The sequence below is a fragment of the Acomys minous genome (genome assembly GCF_964271855.1).
Source record: "Acomys minous genome assembly, chromosome: 12".
In the NCBI taxonomy this organism is placed as follows: Eukaryota; Metazoa; Chordata; class Mammalia; order Rodentia; family Muridae; genus Acomys; species Acomys minous.
In genome coordinates, this window is record NC_140493.1 from 79,189,978 (window position 1) to 79,201,864 (window position 11,887).

Sequence of the window (11,887 nt, forward strand, 5' to 3'; positions counted from 1 at the left end):
CACAATAAATAGTGGCAGGAATGTGAGAAAAACTAGAACCCTCACGAACCCTTGTCAACGCAGCTAGGTCTGATGCATACAAGCAACCCTAGCATTTGGGAGGCTCGGGGCGGGAGAATCATGAGTTCTGAGCCAGCCTGGGCTACCCAGTGAGAGTTCTGAGCCAGCCTGGGCTACCCAGTGAGAGTTCTGAGCCAGCCTGGGCTACCCAGTGAGAGTTCTGAGCCAGCCTGGGCTACCCAGTGAAACCCTGCCTCAAAATAAAAACAAGACAAAGGGCAAAAACTATTATACACGCATGTTAATAGAATAGTTAACAATAATCAACAAACGAAAGACCCGAACTCCCATCGTTTGCTGCATGAACACGGGTACATTTATGCGATGGGATATATTATTGTACAATAAAAATGAGAGATGTGCTGGTCCATGGTCAGCATAATAAACCTGAAAACATTATGTCAACTGAAAGAAGTCAGTGATGTAAGCTGCTTATTTATGACGCCGTTTAATGTCAAATGTCTCGAATGGGCAAGTCACAGAAAGCAAGGGAGCAGCTGCCAGTGCCACCGGGTGACGGAGGGGAGGGAGAGGGAGTTTCTGTGAAAGGAAGAGAATGTTCTACCTTTGTAATGATGTTCATTGTACAAGTCTGTGAAAATAATAAAGCCCACTGAGCTGGGTACGTCACAGATAAATGTTATGCTGTGTGAATTATAAACTGTTATTTAAAGACACACACACACACACACACACATGGGGTTCTGTCATCTGGTACATGGAGGTGACCTTCAGATTCGTGCTGGTGGCAAGAGGGGGGAGGAGCAACTGCCAGCAGCACGACGGCTGCTCAAGAAACGCCAGCAGTTTCTAATTTTATACTGTCCTATATTTGTTGCTTTTTTGGAGCTTTTGACTCACTATCCAAGCTGCCCAAACAGAAATGCCTTTTATGTTTTATTACAACGGCTAAACTGGGAAATCAACTCGCCAATTGCTTTTTTACAAAAGGGAAACGAGCTAAAAACAACATAGATGTAAAGCGAGCTCAGTGGGACGAATGCATTTGCAGGGGAGGGAGAGTCCACTAGCAAGGCAGGGTTTTGTTATTTTAAAAAAGCCTTCCGTTTCATTTACAGTAAATGGCCAAACACTGATTTGAAAGGCATGGTAAATCTGTTGGATGGTAAAACGAGATGACATCTTGTTTCCATTTTCTTATTCCTTCCAGCTCATCTTCTCATTGTAAATCATTTTCCATTGTGGGAGGATATTAAATTTAAATCAAATTGAGGGTGGAAAAAATGCAGTGGCTGCATTAATCAATTCATTTCTCTTACTAGCCCTGCCTCCTGTAGCCCTTTTTAGGAAACACTGTGGTCTGAATAGTTAAAATTTGTAAAGAGTTTTCAAGAATAGTGCCCTATCCTTCCTGGATCTGAGCAAACAGGGACTTTCTTTTATTGAGCAAAAAGCTCATCCTAAGGTCAAGAAACTGATTTGTCAAGAAAATTTTTTTTGCTGGGTGTGGTGGCGCATGCCTTTAATCCCAGCCCTCGGGAGGCAGAGGCAGGCGGATCAGTGTGAGTTCGAGGCCAGCCTGGTCTACAAAGCGAGTTCAGGACAGCCTAGATAACAGAGAAAGCCTGTCTCAAAAAAAAATTTTTTTTTACTGAATTATGATATGAATATTTAAAATACATTTGAATAATCTCCCATGGGGAAAGATATGGAGCTGGTAAGCATTTGAGGATAGCATTATAGTTGCTTTGTAAATATTAATAAATGTGCTTATCACCTCCTTAGGGTGGCCTAGGTGCTCTGCAGGAGGGTGTGTGCAAAAGTGTGCACCCCACAATTATAGAAATCAGCCAAAGTTCACCACAAGACCACAAAGATTCCAACACTGAGACACAGCAAGGTGAAATCACTTCCCTAGCTGAACCTAAGGGAGCTCAGCATTAGCATATGCTAACACACACACACACACACACACACACACACACACACACACACGTGTGTGTGTGTGCACAGACACACACGGAGGGATGGACAGACAGACAACCTATAAAATATAAGCAATTTCTGTTTTGAACTCTCCTGACACACAAGGAAACTCTCCAAATTTAATGACTAATTTTTAAAGCTTTAAAAAATTTTTATGCAGGGCAGTGGTAGCGCACGCCTTTAATCCCAGCACTCAGGAGGCAGAGCCAAGTGGATCGCTGTGAGTTCGAGGCCAGCCTGGTCTACAAAGCAAGTCCAGGACAGGCAAGGCTACACAGAGAAACCCTGTCTTGAAAAACAAAAGCAAAACAAAACAAAATGTATGTACATTGGTGTTTTGCCTGAATGCATGTCCGTATGAGGGTGTTCCATCGCCTGAAACAGGAGTTACAGACAGTTGTGATCTTCTAGAAGAAAAGCCAGTGCTCTTCACCACTGAGCCATCTCTACAGCCCCCCCATGACTAATGCTAACCACCTAACTCTCCATCCGTCAGTAGATGAATTTAGGGCCACATGCAAATACATTTAAACAGATGTGTTCCAAGGCCAGACAATGAGGACACAGAGGCAGGAGGATCTCGGTGAGTTCAAAGCCAGCCTGGTTTACATAGTGAGTGCCAGGACAGCCAGGGCTATGTAGAGTGACCCTGTCTCAATAACTAACTAGGTAGGTAGGTAGTTAACTAATAATTAATACATGTGTTCAGCTTGTCAAAACGATCTCAGCTGCAATCCCAGAGTTCTGAAGGTGAGGCAGGAGGATTATGAGTTTAAATACGTGTATTGAGCATATTTAATAAATTGCATTTTTACCCAAATGTTGACAATGGCATGGGAGGCTTCCCGGTTTCCACTGGGAAATGGATTCTTATTTCTGTGTGTGTGTGGAAGGGGGGTTGTTTGTTTTGTTTTTTTTTGAGACAGGGTCTCTCTGTATACCCTTGGCTGTCCTAGACTCGCTTTGTAGACCAGGCTGGCCTCGAACTCACAGCGATCGGACTGCCTCTGCCTGGCTATGGGAAATGGATTCTAAGGCCCGTTGAGACCCTACTTCTGGCCATCCTTTGCTGTTAGGAGCGCGCAGAGCTCTGGACGTGCCAAAGAGCCTGAGCAGTTCTGATTCTTCACAGGGGGTCTGCCTTCCAACTGTCACCAGCAGTGGGACAGCTCTGGGCATCTCTTCCAGAGTGTCCCTAGTGGGCATGTTCTTGGAGCTCTGCCAAGGCTCCAGTCGGACAGCCTGATTGTTCCGTTATCATCAATCAGTAGATGTTGCGGTTTTAAGTCTCTGTAAAGAATTGTTCTGGAGTGACCAAACACAGTCCCCTGCAGGTTTCGGTAAAAACGGCTCTGAGCAAGAGGGGTCTGTGAACTGGCAGCACAGTTTAGAGCCCTAGCTCTAGAGATCTGTGCAGACATCTGAGTAGGCTGGAACCTGGAACCTTAGGAAAGCACACTCTAGAGACAGTTGATATTGGACAACTTCAATAGTCACAGAGGAGCCCATGTGCCTCCTGCTTATGTCCTGAGTCTGAATCTCTCAATGAGCCTGGAGCTCACTGACTCCACTGGAATGGCTGACCAGCAAGCCCCAGAACTGTCCTGCACTGTGCTCCCCAACACCGGGACTACAGGTTCTTTACCCAGCTACCTGATGCTGGCAGTACACACACACACACTGAGCATCTCTCCAGCCTCATTCCTGAAGCTGAATTTGTTATCCCTCTGACCTGCCCCACCACTGTTGCTCTATCATTTGTTTTTGGACGCAGAGTCTCACTTTGCAGCCTGGGCTGTCCTGGAACTGAATATGAAGCAGGCCAGATTGGACTTGGACTGACTGGTGACCCTCCTAGCTCCATCTCTCAAATGCTTGGATTGCAGGCATGAGCCACCATGTCTGGCTTGTTGTTGGTTTTTGTTGTTGCTGTTTTGTTTTGTTTTGTTTTGTTTTGAGACAGGGTGCTCTGTTACACAGATCTCTGGCTGTCTTTGTAGACCAGGCCCAGGCTGGCCTTGAACTCATAGTGATCTGCCTGCCGCTGCCTCCCAAGTGCTGCTTTTTTTTTTTAGGCGAGGTCTCAGTGTGTAACCCAGCTTGGCCTCAAACTCAAGATTCTCTCGCCTTGGCTTCCTGAGTGCTCAGATTTCAGGTATGTACCATTAGTCCCTGTTTCACACACAAAACCAAGTCCTGTCCACACACTGTGGCTCATGACTGTAACCCAGTATTGAGAAGACTAAAGCAGGTGAATTGCTACAAATTGAAGTCCAATGTAGTTTAAATGCAGCTTCAGGCCAGTCAGAGCTACCAAGGGAGGCTCGGTCTTAGAAAGCAAGGGCCAGTGGAATTGCTCAGCAAGTAAAGGCAACTGCCACCAAGCCTGACAGCCTGAGTTCAGTCCCCAGGAACCACGTCATGGAAGGAAAGGACGGACTCCTTCAAGTTGTCCCTTCTCCTGCCGTTGCTGCATTCTCCTGTGCCTCTGAGTGACGGGCATGGCACGCACCAAGTACATGTAATCAACACTTTGAAATGGACCAATTAGATGGCTCGATGCAGAAAAGCACCTGCCACCAAGCCAGTGACCTCATTTCTATCCCTGCTCTAGTTTGCATTTCTGTTGCTATGAGAAAACTCTCTAACCAAAAGCGACTTCACAGGGAAAAGGATTCATTTGGCTACACTTCTGGGTCAAACTCCATTACTGAGAGAAGTCAGAACAGGAATTCAAGCAGGAACTTAATTAGATATCACGGAAAATCGCTGCCCACTGGCTTTCCCTTTGGCTCATGCTCAGCTTTCTTTCTTTTTTTAATATATAATTTACAGGATTAAAAAAGGAAAAGGAAACTGGGCAGTAGTGGTACACGCCTTTAATCCCAGCATTGGAAGGCAAAGGCAGGTGAATCACTGTGAGTTCGAGGCCAGCCTGGTCTACAAAGTGAGTCCAGGACAGGCAAGGATACACAGAGAAACTCTGTCTCAACAACAACAACATATATATTATATACACACATATATACATATATAACTTATTTTATTTTTAAAGACTTATTTATGTTGATGAGCACTCTATTTGTGTGTATTCCCAAGTGACAGAAGACAGCATGAGACAGAAGAATGCATTACATTATAGATGGTTGCTGGGAATGGAACTCAGAACCTCTGGACTAGTAGCCAGTGTTATTAACCGCTGAGCCATCTCTCCAGCCCAATTAATTTTTATTTTATATTCATTGGTGTTTGCCTGCATGTATGTCTGTGTGAGGGTGCCAAAAGCCCTGGAGCTGGAGTTACAGACAGGTGTGAACTGCCACTGCCACATGGGTGCTGGGAATTAAACCCAAGTCCTCTGGAAAAGCAGCCAGTGCTCTCAACTGCTGAGCCATCTCTCCAGAGGCCCACCTGCCCAGGGATAACGCCACCACAGTGGGTAGAAGGCCTCCCACATCAGCCAAGGCAACCTGATTGGGGCATGTCTTCAGCTGTGACTCCCTCACAGAGGACTCTAAGTTGTGCTGCACTGACAACAACAACAACAACAAAGCAAAAAGAGAAAACTAAAAACCTAATGAGCACAGTGACACAGTGAAGAAGAAAACTGACATCTACAAGTTGTCCTTTAACCTTCACTTACATGGCCACACACATATGCACAAGTGGATAGATAAATGGATGGATGGATGGATAGATAGATAGGTAGGTAGTTTTTAAAAAAGAAAAGAAGATGGGCCCGGGGAGGTGGCTAAGCTTCTAAGAGCACTCGCTGCTCTCCCAAAGGATGCGAGTTTGTTTCCAGCACCCATGCTGGACAGCTCACAACTACCGTCACTCCAGCTGCAAGGAACCTAACACCTTCTTCTGGTCTCTGGGGCAGGAGCGTATGGGCCCTCGGGGCTCCCTACTTGACATGGCAGCAGTAGTTATTCACTTACTCTGTAGGAAGAGCTTTCTGATGTCACCCCGTCCTCCTTTACCACCCTCACCTGATCAGTCACTTACGTATCACTTGATTACTCTGACACAAATCTGGAGCTCTCCACCAGAGGCCTTAAATAAATGGTTTTTATTTCTTCTTATGCTGTATGTTGACTGGGTGACTTTTCTGGTCCAAATGACTTCAGCTGGAGCTAAGTCAAGGGTGGCCTTGTACATGTTTGGGGCTCCTAACTAGCACAATCAGGACACAGCAAAAGGAGAAAACTGACTTCCACACGTTGTCCTCTTACCTATATGTGTGTACACACACACACACACACACACACACATACACACATACACACATACACACACACACATACACACACATACACACACACATACACACACACACACACACACACACATAAATAAGTAAAAAAAATTTTAATGGAGCCAGGCATGGAAGCGCACACCTGTAATCCCAGCTCTTGGGAGGCAGAGGCAGGTGGATCGCTGTGAGTTCAAGGCGAGCCTGGTCTACAAAGTGAGTCCAGGACAGCCAGGGCTACACAGAGAAACTCTGTCTTGTAAAACAAACAGATAAATAAAATAAAAGGTAGAACCAGGGAGATGTCTGCCCAGCCTGTGAATTTCCTAGAAACACAACTCTGGTCACAGAACTGATGCTTAAAACTCAGAAGTTCCTCCTGGACAACCAGAATAAACTACAGGGGCTGGAGAGATGGCTCAGTGGTTAAGAGCACTGGCTGCTCTTCCAGGGGACCCAAGTTCAATTCCCAGCTCCACATGGCAGCTCACAACTGTCTGTAACTCCAGTTCTAGGGGATCTGATACCTCACACAGACACACATGCAAGCAAAACACCACTGCACACAAAATTAAAATTAAGATTTTTTTGGAAAAAGCAAAATAAACAAAGAATAAACTACAGACTCCTAGGTGAGGATCCTAGTAATTTTCTATCCCCTTCTCTGTGCTCTGCTCTGCTTACTACTGTTCCAAAACAGAAAGGCTAAGTCCTTAAAGGGCCGCGGCATTTCAGTAGCACGCTTTTCCACAACATGTTTTATATGCAAAATCTCGCTCTTCAGCCTTCATCACAAATGTCACAGCGGTAATGGAGTGTTTCTTCCCTGACAGAGTTAAAGGCTGCTACCTCTTCTAGAGCGATGTAAACAGCGTTCAATTATAGTGTCTGCTCCAGTCTACAGTCATCCTGTGTCTGCTTCTCTAACCACGTACTTCCCGGTGGGATTTGCACCATGTTGTTTTCCATTCTCTCTCTGGTACCTAGGACAATTCTCTCTTTTTAAAAAGATTTATTTTAGGTATGAGTGCTCTATCTGCATGTACATCTACACACTGGAAGAGGACATCAGATTCTATCAGATCCTAAGGATAGATGGTTCTGAGCCGCCATGTGGTTGCTGGGAATCGAACTCATGACCTCTGGAAGAGCAGACAGTGCTCTTAACTATTGAGAGTGCCTCTCAGGACAATTCTTGACAGTAAACAGTAAAGTTTTTTGTTTGTTTTGTTTTGTTTTTCGAGACAGGGTTTCTCTGTGTAGCCTTGACTATCCTGGACTCACTTTGTAGACCAGGCTGGCCTCGAACTCACAGATATCCACCTGCCTCTGCCTCCCGAGTGCTGGGATTAAAGGCGTGCACCACCATACCCAGCTTTTGTTTGTTTTCTTGTTGCTTGGTTGGAGACTGGGCCTCAAGCAGGCGAGCTGGACTTGGACTCCTGATTTTCCTGCCTCCACCTCCCAGTGCTGAGATTACAGGCTTGAATTTATTTTTGTTGTTGTTTTTAGCAGATTATCTTTTATTATTTGGCAATTTTCTTGTTTTGTTTTTTTCTTTTTCAAGACAGGGTTTCTCTGTGGAGCCCTTGCTGTCCTGGATTTGCTTTGTAGACCAGGCTGGCCCTTGACCTACCTCACAGAGATCCACCTGCCTCTGCCTGCCGAGTGCTGGGATTACAGGTGTGCACCACCACGCCAGGCTTCATTGTTATTAATAATGCCATTGAGTCCAATTAGTGTTATTTTATAGAATGTTAATGAATCTTTTATTTTATTTTATTTTATTTTTTGGTTTCTAAAAGACAGGGTTTCTCTGCGCAGCCTTGGTGTCCTAGAATTCCCTCTGTAGACCAGGCTGGCCTCGAACTCACGAGATCCGCGTGTGCCACTACTGCCCGGCTGAATGCTGATGAATCTTGTTAACTTGATCTTTATTAGAGCTTCAGTGAGTTCAAGGGTCCAACAAGCAAGTCACACTCCTGAAACAGAATCTCGAAGCACTGGCCCCCATCCTCCGGCTCTTACCCTCTTTCTGCCCTTCTTTCCAGAAGTTTCCTTGGCCTTGCAGGGAGGGAGGACCGATATACATGGCCCACACAGGCTGGAGCACTCAACAGACGTTCTCAGTGCTAACTGCTGACTACTGCAGAGAGAAGAGTCTCGGCCCCAAACCAAGGGCAGTACTAATCTATGGATATGACATGTCCTTTAACAGAATGAATCTATGGAGGACACATCCTTTAGCAGAACAGCAGTATGTTTGTCCCTAGGGCCTGTGGCCTGCTGAGCTACAAGCTTTTGAGCAGGCTGACAGTACAGATCTGAAGTCCCTCCTGTGGAACAGGACTCAAATCCAATCCCAATGTTGTCCCTGTAACCTTCATGTCACTGTTGCACCAGTGGGCACATCTGGCCTGGCACCAACCTTGCTTTTTTTTTTTTTTAACTAATTAATTAAAATTAAAATGCCCTTTTTAAAATTCCAGATCTGAGTAAAAAGAAATCTTATCACAAGGACCTCAACTCAGTTCTCTTCTTTAAGTCTGTACCCTTTTAGACAAGGTATCTGAGTAAGACATACTAGTAAACTCCCCATCTGGACCGATATTCCTTCAGTGTGTCCTATGCCAAAATGGGAATTTGAACATTAGGAATATTACATTTACAACCATGCTATATTAAAAGAAACTGTTGCTACATTTTGTTTGGGGACTGGATTATATGAAATTTCTTGGTTTTCCTGCCTCCTAAATTTGCATTTATGTATGTATCTTCTTTTTGGAGATAAGAGTCTCACTCTGTACCCTAGGTCTGACTGGGACCTCACAGCAGTCTTCCTGCCTTGGACTCTAAAATTCTGAGATTATAATCATGAGCCACCATGCTTAGCTTATATTCATTTTAGTTTGAAGTATAAATGTTCACAAAGGACCTAGGCCTCACAAAAACCTGGCAATCTCAGTTGGATCCCTGGAACCCACGTAAAGGTAGGAGAGAAACTATCCCACAAAGTGTCCTCTGACCAGTTTGGGCACCACCCAACATCATCACGCATGGCAGGAATAAAATTTAAAAATTAAACATTCGTGTACTGGAATGGTAGAATATGTGCAAATGTCTCAGAAGATTCATTTACAGTCTGGAGCTTGGCCCTCAATCTTACTTGTAAAAGAATTTTAATCCAGCAACATGGCTACTCTGGCTGAAATACAGAAATGCCTTTAATCCCAGGAGACAGGCAAACAGATCTCTGAACTCTGCCAAGACAGGGCAAGCAAGTTCTTAATAGTTCCTGCCTCACAAATATGTCTGTCAGATGTATTCGCCAGAAAGCTGAAGATGATGCTCCAATGTTACAGAGAGTTTTGGGTGGCTGCTCAGGTAACAATTGTCTCTGTCATCTTATTTGGGAAGCTGCTAACCCACAGCCCCGTGTATACGCAGGCAACTAATTTTACTCCTTCTCACGCCTCTGATGAGGTTGAAGACCAGACAGTTTAGTTTTACAATTAAGCTTAGTTGTTTAGGGGCTAAGATGTTTCTACTCTGGAGGCAGAGGCAGGTGGATTGCTCTGAGTTTGAGGCCAGCCTGGTCTACAAAACGAGTCTGGGACAGCTAAGGCTATACAGAGAAACCCTGTCTCGAACACCCCCCTCAAAAGATGCTTCTAGGTCTAGCTAGATGTTTTAAGTTGATGATGATGAGATATGATAGATTTTGATTTACATTCTGAATGTTAGATGCACCAAGATAGGAAAGATGTTTTCTTCAAGGCTGCCAAATACAAACAGCCAGAACACTAAGAATGTTAACATTTATATAATTCCTGATTGTTTCATGGTTCTTCCTGCTGTAGGTAGTTTATTGTACATATGTGTAATAACATAAATGTATATGTAAAAAATATTTAATAATAAAAAAGGAAAGACAAACATAAAACCTCAACAGATCTCTGAGTTCAAAGCCAGCCTGGCACAGAACAAGTTTCAATAAAGAAAAGCTTAGGTCCAGGCGTGGTAGTATAGCCCTTTAATCCCAGCACTCAGGGGACAGAGGCAGACAGATCTCTTGAGAGATCTAGCCAGTGCTGTTGGGGCAGTTTGGTTGAGAGTGAGTTGAGACGCAGTGCAGTGGACTTATGTTCGTGGGATTCAGAGGCAGTTTTTACTGGGATTTTCACAGTGAGGTTGAAGAGAGAATAAGCTAGACACAGGTGAAGACAGAACAAGTCAGAGGATGAGGAGGAGCCGGAAGACTAGAACAGACTGCTCAAATTAGTTTGAGGCCAAGCAGAGCAATTCAGTGAGAAACTGAGAGAAGCCAGATTGACTCAGTCAGCCTGGAGAGGAGTTTGAGGCAGAACAGCTGAACTGAACCAGCCAGCCCAGAGCTCAGAAAGGACTAGAAAGGGTAAGCTTATTCAGCACTGAGTATCAGAGGATGAAAATATTCTAGGCCTAGATTAGATTGTATGGGGGCTGGAAGCTTCCAGGACCAGGCCTAGGTTTGCAGATGGAGGCAGTAAGCCTGGGTGAATAAAAGTCACTTTAAAAAAAAATGTTACTGTTACACTTACTTGTTCAGGATGGTACTTTGTGAAAAAGCTTGAAGCTCAAAACCTTACATTCAAAAATGAAAACAGCCAGCCATGAAGGCACGTGTATGTAATCCCAGCACTAAGGAAATGAGGGCAAGAGCATCAGGAGTTCAATGACACCCTCCATCATAAAGCCTGTTCTAGTTCAGCCTGGGCTACATAAAACCATGTCTTAAAAAAAGAAAGAAAGAAAGAAAGAATGTCAATGCGGTGATCATAGTGAGAGGCAGGTGCAAAACAGGTTTGGGTTTTGTTGTTCTTGTTTTTTGTTTTCTTTTGTTTTTCCGAGACAGCGTCTCTCTGTGTAGCCCTGACTGTCCTGGACTCGCTTTGTAGACCAGGCTGGCCTCGAACTCACAGCGATCCGCCTGCCTCTGCCTCCGGAGTGCTGGGATTAAAGGCGTGTGCCACCACTGCCCGGCTGCGGTTTTTTAAAACAGTGCTTTTTGACTTGAGAGTAATTTAAGTACATGCTCAAAATGAATGATTGAAGCTAAAAACAGCAGATTTAGTCATACTGCTATGAAATAAAGTAGGGCGAAATTTCATGGCTAAGGAAATTTCATCAGCGACTTTGGCAAGGTATTTGAAAGGTTTAAGTCTGATAATGACAGACAGAAAGACAAAATATCAACCCATTACTAGACACTAAACTCACAAAGTATGTACAAAAAGCCAGTCCTCTGCCTGGTCCCTTCATCTAATCTCCCACGGAGTACTTAATTTCAAGAATCATAGAAGCCATGTTTATTTGATGTCCTAGATTTTCTAGAACGGTTTTTGTGTTGTTGCTGTTATGACTTTTCCCCTTTAGTAGCCTTTATTTTATTAGTCTGTTCTCCACCACAGGGTTTTTCTAGTCTACGTCCACAGCCTAGCAAACACCCCGGCTCTTCTGATATCCGGTCCTGGCACCAACTAGTGCGCACTGCCTAACTTCAGGGTTGGAACACCAATCCAGGTCATTCACCACCTCCCAGCCCTGCCAGCCCAGGGGGTGTGGAGTGGCACGCGACGCGCAACC